Source organism: Pteropus medius, unplaced genomic scaffold (assembly GCF_902729225.1).
Source record: "Pteropus medius unplaced genomic scaffold, Ma_sr-lr_union100, whole genome shotgun sequence".
NCBI lineage: Eukaryota > Metazoa > Chordata > Mammalia > Chiroptera > Pteropodidae > Pteropus > Pteropus medius.
In genome coordinates, this window is record NW_024346667.1 from 26393790 (window position 1) to 26407553 (window position 13764).

At 36.8% G+C, this 13764-nt stretch overlaps 1 long non-coding RNA gene across 1 annotated transcript in view; it reads left to right on the forward strand.

Annotated features, from left to right (window-relative positions):
* Positions 1 to 849: 849 nt before the first annotated feature.
* The window catches only part of LOC120613468 (uncharacterized), a 34787-nt gene continuing 21872 nt past the window's right edge, over positions 850 to 13764 (forward strand). Inside the window, exon 1 of the long non-coding RNA XR_005655713.1 lies at positions 850 to 1099. This is a non-coding gene — a long non-coding RNA (uncharacterized LOC120613468). The remainder of the gene's footprint in view (positions 1100 to 13764) is intronic.

Consider the following 13764-nt stretch of genomic DNA (forward strand, 5'->3'; position numbering starts at 1 on the left):
CAATAGTCACATGTGACTGGCAGCTCTTGTATTTGACAGAACAGGAAGACTGAATTTAAGAAAAGAGCACATTTCAAAAAACAGCGAGTTTAGGAACCAACAAGACATCTATGTAAAATTATAAAGCTAATTTGTGCAGCTATAGAACTAAAATGCAAGGACAGGCTCAGCGCCGGTGTGTGGGGAGCCAGACAGCCTCTGCTTGGAGCCGTACAGCCAGGGAAGAGGACGGAGCATGTTACGCAGAAGGTCGGCTGCTTAGTTCTTAAATGAATGATTAACCACAGCATTTAAAAGACCGGAGGGTATATATGAGCAAGATTTTTCAACTTATAAATACTGTGTGGTGGACATGTGACTTTAGCAGCACCACGTAACTCCCTCCATTCAAAGGGCTCAGTTTAGAAATATTTTTATGTTGCTAAAGTCTTTTCAGAAGTGTTGTTTTTATTCCTTAATAATTAATGCTTTTAAGATAAAAAATAATGAAAAGGAGGAAGTAAAGGAATGAGATCTCTTAGAGTGAACAACGAAAGGGCTACTTAAAATAAAACAATAAAAAAACAAGATAAACTGACAACTAGCTATAAAGTCCCAAGATCAACAGTAGTTGGAAAGTTAATTGTTTATCCAACTCTTATTAGTTCAGCTTGACTTACTGTTAAAAATGGTATAGAAACTGACCTGTGTTCAGTCACGTCACTCCTATAAACCAACCACCTGTTGAATCTCGAGTGTGCGTCAGCCAATGGACAGTCTTTGCTCTCTCAGTGTTGTTATAGATAAAGTAAATAACTAAACTTCATGTATATTATTTCCTGTTTCCTTCTTGATTCTTCAGAAGGGGATTTTTTTCTTTAGAGATAGACATTCTCCTTGAACAAATCCTAATTAAAATTGCAGCTAGGAGGTTAGTAAACCTTGGTTAATGAAGTGGCATTAGGAAGCGCCTGTGTTTTCACAGCCTGGTAGAGTTCAGTGCAAATGTTTATTAACTGATGCAGCCTGTTCTGTCCTGACCCCAAGACACTGACGACTCTGTCTGAATCAGGCTCATGAGTTTTTTCCTAGTCACTCTCGGGGACAGGAATGCTTTCTGGTAAGTTTTTTTGAAATCTTCATGTCCTCTTTGCCTCAAAATGAAGCTCTCTTTTTTTTTTTTTATTAATCTAAATTGACAAGTAATATATATTTCATTGTCATAGATATGAAATTCTACTTACTGTTCTTTTCTGGAGATTTTTTTAAGTGTTAAAAGAAATATGTCTAAAAGAGGGAGAAAGGGAGAAAATACTTTCTGGAACACTACCTCAGATTTTTCCTCACCTTTGCTATGATTGGTTTCTTTTTACTAGTTCTTTGTGCTGTGTTGTCGGAAGATGTATTTCATTAAATTCCAAGGCAGATTTAAGCAAATTAAATTAAGTCACAAGACTTCACTCAGTTCTTATACTTTCCTATTGTTGAAAATGTGGTACTGAATTTGGTAAAAGCAAGGAATAAAGTCAAGAGAAATATTTCTGAGGGACACAGTTATTTACTTGTTTATTTTTAATTTAAGACCAAAAAGTTAATGATAACATCTCCTCCTGAATATTTCAAAAGCTTTTTTGAACATAAATCTGTGACCGACATTCTTTTATTCTAGGTGTTTAAACAGGCAATCCGGTGTAAAATGTTATGGGATATGCCTTGAAAATCAAGTTGGATCAAACTAATGTTAGTGAGTTGCCTATGGTGTCACGTGATAAGGTATAGAAAATTCATCCAGTCTCATGAAGCTCTTCTCTGTTGAGACAGAGCAGCAATTACATTATCAACAATTAAAAACAAAAATTTCCTGGGATGCAATATTTATAACTAATCTGTACAGCACACACACAAAATGCTGTTTTTAATATCCAGAAACCCAAGAGTCATTTTACCTGGGACTTGAGCAGCAAAGACTTTGTTCCCAGCACAAAACATAATTCAAATAAAATAATTATACCATGAACACTCAAATACCTATCATGTTGATTCTACAATTACATTTTGCTACGTTGGCTTCTTCACAAACTATTATACCCATCCATCTATCCATCCATCAATTCATCTCCTTTACTTTTATGATGTGTTTGATAGTTGCAGACCTCGGTCTCCTTTACCTAACACTTAGAGATGTATATCACTAACTAGACTTCGATACTTGTTATCTTTTCCTTTGAGATAAAATTCATATATACAGTGAAAGGCACATATTTTAAGTATGCCATTTAATGAGTTTTGATAAATCCATATATCTGTGTAATCCGAACCCCTGTCAAGATATAAAACATCAGCATCATCATTCCAGATCTGGAAAGTTTCAGATTCCCCAGCCTAATCAGTCCCTGTTCCCACCCTCCAGAGGCAAACGCTCCTCTTCTCCTTTATGTAGCACACGCACACAATGGTTTTCAAGATTCATACATGCTTTTGTGTGTATTGGTAAGTCATTCCTTTTTTACTGGTGAGTAGTATTCCAACAGAATATTCCAATAGAATATTCATACATTGTATGAATATTCATACAGTGCAATTCTATTGGAACACCACAGTTTTGTTTATTCATTCTCTTGTTGATGGGCACTAAGCTTTTTCCAGTTTTTGTCTATTGTGAATAAGCTTGCTATAAAGATTCTTACACAAATCTTTCCCTGGACATATGTTTTCAGCCTTTTGTCTAAATACTCAGGAGCAGAATTGCTTGGTCATATTGTAGTATAGTTTTATTAGACACTAACAGAGACTTTTCCGAAGTGATCATATCATTTTATCATCCTCCCAACATTGTATGAGAATTTCAGTTACTCCACATACTTGCCAATTTTGAGGCTGTTAGCCCTATTAATTTTGGGTGGTTGAGTAATGCCAGTTCACTGTGGTTTTATTTGCATTTACCTGATGACTAATGTTGCCGAGCATTTTTCCATGGGCTCATTGGTCATTCGTATATGATCCTTTATTAAACATCTATTTAAATATTTGGCCCATTTTCAAAAAATAATATACTGTTTGTCTTTTGATTATTGAGTTGGAGTTTTTGTAAGTATATGTTGCAGCTATAAATCCTTTGTCAAATATATATTTTGCAAATATTTTCTCCCAGTCTGTGGCTTATCCATTCTTTTTTCTTAAAGGTGTACTTGACCAGCACTAGTTTTAAATTCTGAGTAAGTCTAGTTACCTATTTTTTGTATAGTTGTTAATTTCTGTGTGCTATCTGAAAATGTGTTTTTTTAATCCCCAAGTTGCGAAGATACTCTCCTATGTTATTTTTTTTCTAGAAGCTTTATCATTTTAACTTTTATATTTGGTTCTAAGACTATGTTGAATTTACTTCTTGTATGTTGTGTGAAGCAGGAGTAGAGGTTTTATTTTTTAATATGAATACTTATGTTCCACCACCACTAAAAAACAAAACAAAACATTTTTCTGTCTCCGCTGGATTTCTTTATATCCTTTGTAGAAAATCAGATGACCATAAAGGGTGGATCTTAATTTTGGACCCTCTATTCAGTTCCATAAATCAATCCATCTCTTCTTATGCAAATACCACACTTTTCTGATTACTGTAGCTTAACAGTAAGTCTTAACAAAAGGTAATATGAGTCCTCCATCTTTACTCTTTTTTTCAAAACTGTTATCTGCTACTCTTTTGCTATTCCATAGAAAGTTTAGAATCAACTTGTCAGTTTCTACAGAAGAACACAGTAAAATTATGACCATGATGACTGTAATCTATTGGTTAATTTAAGAATAGATTTAATATTGAGACTTCCAATCTATAAATATAGTACATATCTCAATTTGTTTATATCTTATTTGACTTCTCTCAGAAGTGTTTTGTAGTTTAAATGTGGAGGTCTTGTACATCACTTGTTATTTATTCTTAAGTTTTTAAAGTCTATTTTAAATTGAACTTTGATATTTTATTTTACAATTTTTGAAGCTAATAGAAATACAATAGATTTTTGTAAACTAACCTTGTATTCTGAGGCCTTGACAAAGTCTAATAGTTACCTTGTAGAATTTTTAGGATTTTCTGCCTAAACCATTATGTCATCTGCAAATAGAGATAATTTTACTTCTTTTGTTGTAATCTTCTGGCTTTTTCATTTTTTATTCCTCACCTTACTACACTAGCTATATCCACCAGTACAATTTTGAATAGAAGTGATTGGAGTGGATATTATTGCTTAGGGGAAAAGCATTCAATATTTCATCTTTAAGTATGATGTTAGCTATAGTTTTTTTCAGAGATTTACTTTATCAAATTGAGAAAGGTCCTTTTTATTTCAGTTTGCTGGGGATTTTTTATTGTGAATGGTGTTCAATTTTGTCAAATGCTTTTTCGGCATCTATTTTAATGATTACGTGGTTTTTCTCTTTATTCAGTTAATAAAAAAAATTACATTGATTGAATGTCAAATGTTAAAGCAACTTTGGGATAACCTGAGATAAACGCTACATATTATTTTTTTATGTATACCATAGATTTTATTTTATTTTTTTTTTTTAGGATTTTGTGTTTATATTTATTAGGAATATTAGCCTGCAATTTTATTTTGTTGTTTTTGTAAAACCTGTCAGATTTGTGTATCATAATTAATGTAGGCCTCATAAAACAATTGGGAATTATTTCTTCTGCTTATATTTTCTGAAAGATTTTATGTTATTTTTTCATTAAATGTTTGATAGAATGCATTCATTTTGTGAGAGCCTATCATAATCTTCCCATGGATAAGGAGGTCGGTAATAATAGCTATCATTTTATGAGATCCTCCAATAGGTCAGTTTCTATATTAGGTGAATTCTATATGTTAATTTATTTCGTCATCACAACAATCCTGTGAGGTTGATATTATTATTCTAATGTCAAAAACACAAAGACTTTATCAGTAAGTGGCAGAGGCTAGAATCAGCTATGACTCTGAAGATAAAGCTCTTTGCATTCCACTTTATTGTCCATCAAATTCATTTTTATAGGCATTTAATCAACTGTATCTTACTGATGATGAATTATTACAACAGCTAAATCTATAGCAAACTCATCAGACCTCCCTTCATTCATTCCTTCATTTAATAATATTGATAAATATTAATTGAGCACCTACCATGTGCCAGGTACTTCAGGCACTATTCTAGGCTCAGTGAACAAAACAAGCAAAAATCCTTGTCCTTGTGATGCTTAAATTCTATTATTATACTAAAAAAAAATTAGAAGGTGATAAATGCTTTGCAAAAATAAAATAAAACAGGGTAAGGAAATGGGGTGGGGGTTTTAAATATAAATAAGGTGGTGAGAGTAGACTATACTGAGAAAGTAACACATTTGAGCAAAGACTTGAAGAAGAGAAGCATTCACTCTCTGGAGGAAGGACATTCCAGGCAGAAAACAGCCAATACAAAGGCCCTAAGATGGAAGCATGCAGTATACCTCAAATGGAGTGAGGGAGAAAGTCTGAGACACAGTAGGAACCAGATCATGTACGGTCTCTAACCAGCCATTATAAAAATGTTAACTTTTACTTTGAGTGGAGTGGGGGATTTTAATAGAGTTTTAAGCAGGTGAGTGATATAGTATGACTTAAATTTCTTTTTTACATGCTGTTTTAAGAAAAGACTTGAGAAAATCAGGGAAGAAACTGAAAGATCAGTTAGGAGGCTATGTCGCTAAATTCTGTAAGAGCTAAGAGTGCCTCAGATCAGGGTAATGCAAACTCAGGGTGGGATTCTGAATATGTTTTGAAGATAAAACCAACAGGATGTCTTGGTGGAAGAGCATACGGAGTGTGGTAGAAAGGAAAGAGTTGAGTATGACTTCAAAGATTTCGTCCAGAGAAATCAGAAGGATGAAGATATTGTCAAGAAAGAAAGGAAAGAGTGTCAGCTGAGAAGTTAAGGGGTGATGTAAAGCAAAGATTCAGTATTGAACATAAGTTTGAGAAATGGCATATAAAAGTCCAAGGCTGCATGAGATCATTGTCTAATGAATCTCTTAAGTTCTTTGCAGCTTAGAAATATTGTTATTACATATTTTCTCAAAACATAATTGCCCATCTATAGTAAGTTTTTATTGTTATTCTAAGCCAAAGGGTTAAAGTGCCTTGGTTATTTTTCGGCCCAATTGAGATCAACCATATTTTCATTTATAATATTCAAGTGTCAACTCTACCACAAGATTTACTAGTAATTGAGCTTTACATCATAGAATAACTTTTTCAAAGAAATATTCCTGTGACTATTATTAATTCTAAGAAGTAAACTAAAAACTTCATTTTGAGTTCCATACAACAAATTGAATAGTTTTCTTGAACTGATTTCTGTTCTTCATATAATTATGTTATCTCTATTATTAAGCTATTATTGTTACCACAAAGTATTATTTATAAACTGCTCTTGAACCTTAGCAGTTCTTACCTTGTAATTTTATAATTGTTGTTACAAAGATAGACACAATTTCTGCTCTTTGGAGTCTAGCAATCTAGAAATCACAGTATTGACTCACAGTAAAAAAAGGGAAAGTCAATTACTCATGCCTACAATACAGTCTTTAGTTGCAAAGAATGAGCAGTAAAATTCTACTGCTCAGCAGCCCTGTGGCCCACTCGAGATGCGACAAGTAATCTCCACCCTGGACATAAGACTCAATGTAATGAGGGATCTGATGCTTTGGGTCCCACCCCTTGGGCTCTAGCAAGCACAGCTGAGATTACAGGAGAGAGGAGGACATGCAAGAGAGCCACCCCACCCCACCCCAACTCCATCACCCTCAACAGTCTCATGGCACATAATCTGCATAGCCTAGTGGTCACAAAATAGGAAACAAGCTTTCTTTTTGAACAAAACTTTGCAATGTGAAGCTTACATTTGGGAGGTGACTGTATCTATGTCTGCCTTAAAATGGCAAGAAGCACGGGCAAAACCAGGATGGCCCTTGCAAAGTTTTAGGGAGCCCAAACTGGAGATACAGCAAACAACCTGGAATTCGAGGCATCGGAAGTGGTATAAGTGGAATGTCCTGAACAAAACCTTCTTCTATTTTAACGAATATTTAATGCAACCAAAATGACTGAATTAAAATCTAATTTAAGCAAAATAATTGAGAATATTCAACAGCACCTAATCAGAGCCCACAATAATTCCATAAAACAGGACATAAAACAGTTGCTTTTATGTAGTGCACAGTTTCATCTAAACCCCATCAGGTTGAAGCATACCAGAGCTACTCATTTGTGGGTGGATTTATGTGATTCTGTACTGTCTAGAATAGTGAAATACTTTGAAGAACAAGAAAACTCTAATGCTCTCCATGGGCAAATGCAGAGCTCTTTTTAACCCTAAGTTAAAAAGACTGTGGTAATTTATTATTTTGCAGTCACAAAGGGATTCTGATTGTTTTGCTTAGGAGATGAGTATGTGGCTAGAGATAAAAAGAACAAAGAAAAAGAGTTAATATTCTTAGCATGAAATTGAGTTAAATATAGTGTGTATACTCTTAAGAGAGGAAAAAAAAAAGCCTATAAATCCTATGCCTTAGAGAATTGCAAATTTGGTAATGCTTCTTTCAGCAGTATAAAGCCCACTGCCTAAAGAATTAAAAATGAAAATACAAACACTTTCATGATTCTTCTTTTTCCTATTTTTTTATTCTCCAAGAAATATTATAACTTTTATAATCACAAAAAAAATCAATAAATATTATTTTTAAATCATCTTTTAGGAACCCAGAAAGTGATAGTAAAGAATTGAAAGCCAATGAACATATCAGGATGCATGAGAATAATCTTTTTCTTAAATAAGTGTGTAGCTGAAACCTGAAAACTTTTAAAGATGAACCAAATAGAGACTCAGATAGAAATTAAAGGAATTACTTTTCATAGAGAACAGATCTGCAAAGGTGATTTAAACTTGAGAACTTCAGGAAAGGGGATAAATGTCAAGGACTCCATTTATTGAGCACCCACCAAATGTATGGCATTATTCAACATGCCTTATCACATAAGATCCTCCTGAAACTCCCAAAAGTAGACTTCTAAACTCATAGATTCAGCAAATCCAATAATCACAGCATATTTTGCTTTTTCTTATGGAACAGATAACTGTTCCCAGCAATGTTTTCACCAAAGATTTAAATGAAGGCATAGAAGACTCACTCACGGAACTGGTGTGTGACATAAAGCTGGAAGAATTTGCAAATGTGTGGAATGGTGAAAGAAGGATCTGAAAAGGTCTTAGACAGGCAAGATAAATGGGTTAAATCTAATAATATGAAATAAGTGGGTAAAAACGTTAAGCAACAAACTACAAACGTATGAAACGTATGAACAACTATGATTCGGCAATTTGGTAATAATACAGATAAAAAAAGATGTGTGTAGGAGGGGGGGTTGGTCTGACAGTAGATATAATATATGTGTGTGTGTGTGTGTGTGTGTGTGTGTGTTGTGTGTGTGTGTATATATATATATATTTTTTTTTTTTTTTTAATGAGGTTTAACTAGCAGCCAGAACTTTGACAAAGGAAAATAGCTAAAAATGCAGTGGGCGTTGCTGCTGCTGCCCTGTTGGACCCTGGGGCAACCGGATCCAAAACGCTGACTTCGGCCCTCACTTTAGAAGCATTTGGGAGCAAAGGAGAGAAGTCAGGAGAGAAGAAATGCAGAATTATGTCATATGAGGAATGTTTGTTTAGATAGAGGAAATGAAGTGCAGGCAACGCATATTCAAATAGTTGAAAGGTCTTCAAATATTTAAAGAGCAATCACCCGAGTGGAACTCGCTCGCTCTGTTCTGCTCTCAGGAACTAGGGAATATTGGCAACAAGGAGAGGGAGTTTCACTCCCCTGAAGAAAGAGTTCTCTAACGATCAGAGCCATCCTGAGGTTAGAGGGTTGCTGCCAAAGGCAGTGAGACCCCGTTGCTAAAGGAATTCGAGCTTAGGCTCGGCGTCTATTCTGCCAAAACAGTCTAGGGAGAAATCTATCATCACATGGCGTTTAGGTGAGATAATCTTTAATTTTCTTTCCAAATCTGAAATTTCACTTAGGAGAAAGTTCTCAGGAAGGAGATGGCTTTTTAGTCAAAGTTTGGAGAGAAGATGGCTTCACATAGGGAGTCGTCTGAGAAACAGAAGAAGTCAGTATGACAGGAAATGCAAAATAAAGACTGAGGAAATTGACATTTGGCAGGTTAAAATATGAAGTAGAAGCAACAATGACAGGAGCTGGGAACATAGCATCTGTCCTTCAGGAAGCGAATCCAAGAAAACTAGTTTCTGCCTATATGAGTGTCGTAGTCCATGTGGGCAGCTGTAATAAAATTACAGACTGGGTGGCTTAAACAACAAGCATTTATTACTCACAGTTCTAGAGTCTGGAAGTCAAAGATCAGGACGCTGCAGATTTGGTGTTTGGAGACATCCTGCTTCCTGGTTCAGAGACGGCCAGTCTCTTACCGTGTCCTCACGTGGCAGGAGTAATGCCGTGCCTGGGATCTCTCAATAACCCCACTGACGAGGCCTCCATCCTCATGACCTCATGGTTTCTCAAAGGCTCCACCTCCAGATGCCATAGCCTTGGGTGTCAGGATTACAATATGTGAATTATGGGGAGAAACAAGCCTTCGGTCCATAACAAGGAGCCTATAAAGTGATTAGGGAACGCGGGATGAATGTTGCTATTGCTATTGGTGGTGGTTATTATTTTCAAAAGGTGACAGACAGTTCAAGGCCTTGTTTTTCCGTAGATGATATTTACACCATGACAGAAGCGTATGTATAACCATTCCGCACTTCTACAAACCATCACAGAAAGAGGTGCTCCTGGCTTCAAACCATTCAAACGAGGTAATCCGTCCATGCAGCAGGCGAGTCTTGTCCAGGATTTTTTAAGGCGACAGAGATACTCTGTCTCGGAAGAAAAGTGGGCAGGCAAATCTAGCAGGCCGGAGAAATGGCATGCCCGCTGGGACGCGTGCTTTAAGCGAGACCATGCCAATATCTGAAAATGGCACAGCTTGTAGATTTTCTCCCAAGGCCTCTGAAAACAAGCCCAGGAACCGCAGGGTCTCACAGAATTTTTTTCAGCCTTTAGCTTTCTGATCAAGGTGGCTGTAAAAATTCAAAATACTAAAAAATTCCTGGGTGCCCAGCCAAGTTTGTTTAGTTACTGTGAATGAGCCCTTTATGTTGACTCTGGCAGATTTCTCTTTGGATTAGGGCAGTCACTTTACCCAGCCCCCGCGGCCCTCCCCTCGGGGCATACACGCAGCGTTTACGAGAGGAAGGAGATTCGGCACAAAAGCGTATGTTCCACGTAGTCTCCAAGCAATCGTAACAGCACTCAAGGGCTTATTCCAACGTCGATGGAATAAATGGATGTGGCACAGAAACAGCGGTGAGTACAGCAAGTAACCACCAGAGAGAAAAATAAAGCGACAAATGAGAAGAAACACATCTCCCCCATGCGGGTAATAACAGCAGCAAGCAAAACCAGCAATCCCCAGCAGGCCGCCTAGTTTATTAAACCCTTAAGACCATTTTCAAAGCAGACTCTGTGTCCTCTGGGTGAGATTTGCTCAAGTAACACAGTGCTCGACGTCACTAAGATTTCTGAATATATCTTCAATATGGATTTTCTGTCCACAGCTAAATTTGGATTTCTGCACCGACTTGCTTGTTTATGTGCTGCTTTTATCTGTTCTTTTATGTACTCGCATTCGTTCCATGAATATTTATAGAAAAATTTACTGCCTACTAGTCATTTTGGGGAACTCTACTAGCGGGGCCTGCTTTCATGAGGCTTTATTTCATGGGGAGAGAAAAATAAACAAAAAGTGCAATGCAGAAGAGGAACTGTGATGAAAATAAAACAGGGCACTAAAGGGTGCTCAAAGCCTGGTTTAGATTAGAAGTCAAGAAAGACCTCTATGAGGAAGTGGTGGTTGACTCACAGGAATTAGATGCAGGGAAAAGTGGCCGGAGACCCCAGGCCTGGGTGGGGCCAGGGTTGCTGGGACGCCACAGGCACGAGCTCCGAGCTCCGTATGACCAGGAAGGCAAATGAGGGCAGAGGGCGGTGTGCTGGAGCATAGAGAGCATCACAGGCGCTGCCGTCTGGGAGGATGCGGGACAGGTGATGCGCGGCCTTGTAGGGAAGGCTGGGAATTAGGACTTTAAGGGAAATCATTTGCCAGTTAAATAGAAAGGTAGCATGTTCTGATTTACATTTATAACGATCATTCTAGCTGCTGAAGGGCAGCAGGAATGAAGGATGGTGGGGTAAGGTTAGTCTATTGAGCCATTTCCCTCCCCAAATCAAGAAAATATCTGAGTTTAATCCGTTTCTGGGTTTTAATAACAAATCAAGGTGGCCTGGCTTTAGTTATTAGTAAATGACTGCAACTTAAATAAGCTTAGATGTGATAGCATATGATCTATAATATGATAAAAGGGGTAAGATTTGTTTTTATCATGTAAAAATGTGTATGAGTTCTCTAGTCTGCTCCTAAATAATAATTGCAGTTAGTCTTACCCTGCACTAAGCTACAGGGGACAAAGGAGCTATTTACATATCAAGTAAATGGAGACAGACAAACGTGCTCAGAGATCGGACTGCAGGCGCACACCCAGCAGAAGTGTAGCTGTACGTTCAATTGCTTTTCAGATACTCCCACAGAATACCAAGAGTAGGGAGAGTGCAGACAACACCACCGTCTAAAGGCATCATCTTCGCCTTTAGACAATAAACTTTCGACTGGTTTTGAGACCCAGAAGATGACCACAGAACTGCTTTTTCTGGAATTAAGGGCATGGTGGTGGGCAGCTCCTGGTTAAGGGCACTCGGCCCTGAGCGCTGGACAAGGAGACAATCGGTTCGAAGTTTAATAGCCATAGCTATCTGACAGTATGTATCATCCCACTATATTTTTTCACCCAATCTTCAGTTTCTATTGAAAATTCAAAGGTTACTACTTTGTATTTTTTTGTGCCTTGAATAACAGCATCCAAGTATGATGAGCTAGAAATAACTCAGAGCATATGATCTATCAGTATAGAAAACATTAATGGATGCCTCCTTCTAGAAACAGCCACCTTAATGTCAGTGAATATTCTTGGAATGGAACAAAACTGAAGAAAATGGGAAACTGGTTGGCATAGGTGTGTGATACCATGTATGATACTATATGCATATGATGAAACGTCATTTGAGAGCTTGAGTCATCATTTCTTTCTCTGACTTATGGTACTTAGTCACCACTAGATGGCATCATTTCTCTTTCTTTTCTGTTTTTATTCTGTTTTATTTTTTCATGAGGAAACAGTCCTCATAGGATGTTAGCAATAAGGAAGTTTTTTGTTCTCTGGGCTGCTTTAACAGACTTAGTAGTCTTCATATTTTCTAGAGAAGCACAAGCATGATTGATCTAATTCCAAATATCGAGGGGCTGCAGAATGTAGTCTACCTCTACTAACCATGAGGAAGTTGGAAGAATTAATATTCACTACTGCTGATTCACGCAAGATTCCATGGATCTTTTTTACTGATGATCTTCATCTTTGTACTGTGTTCGTACTGGTATCGGGGCACCCTCTGAACCCCGTACACCAGCAAACTTTGAGATCCTTCCATCAAAGTGGCTCTTAGCCTCATTCCTCCCTGTCTATTACTATTGTAAAACCTAATACGGAGCTAAAAATCTGACTCTGAGGTTTTTACCCACTTATCATTCTTTTTCTTCAGTCTATTCTTCACATGGAGATTCAATTAATCTCAAAACAATACTTCAACATGTCATTGTACTATTACAGACCTTATATTCACTTTCTAATATCATTTGAATCAAGTCTAATCTCTCACCTGGGCATTAAATTCTTTCAATTGTCTTTACCTAATCAATGTTATCTTCTCCCACTGCCTAATATAAAAACGCCATTCCAGTTAATCCACATAATGCTTTGCAAAACCAGATTCTAACTATGAGAGTGTTTTTGGTTTGCTTGCTTAGTTGACTGAGCGCCAACAGAGTATATTGATTAAGAGTCTTCCAGAGTTGATATTCTAGCTCTGCCATATAGTATAGTTTAAGATAAGTTACTTTATGTCTCAGTGCTTTAGTGCCTTCATTTTCGAAATGAAGACAATACTAGTATCTACCTATAGAGTTATTATGAAGATTCAAGGAGATAAAAGCTGTAAAGCTCTTGAAATAGTGCCTGATCCCTTTCAGGTGCTAGTTACATGTCATCTAAGTCCTCTTTTTCCTCCTGTCACCTTACTTCACCACACAAACAATGTAGCATAATGCCACACTCAAAAAAAACTTGTGTTCAATAAATTAATCCCTTCTCTTTGGATAGATTTTGCTTCTCTTCTCTACTAAAATCTGGGGTTTCTTTAGTGTAAAGCTGAAGTTCAAATTACCCCTGAAGCCTTCTGTCCTTCCTAATCTAGCATCACTATTTGGCTCAGTATTGAATTTGGGGTCTGCTTTTACCCATCATGACAGAGGACACGCACAGAGGCTTTCCAGGGGGAGGACCAGTAACACAGGATTAAGAGCTGGCCTCGATTTACTGAGATTATCTCAACATCTGTCTTAAAATAATCAATATGAAGGTAGCTTTGAGGACAAGAACAGTGCTTAAAGTGTCATAAAACAGTCTCCACAAAATATAATATATATATTATATATATTTAATATATATTATATATTAAACAGAATAGAAAGCCCAGAAAT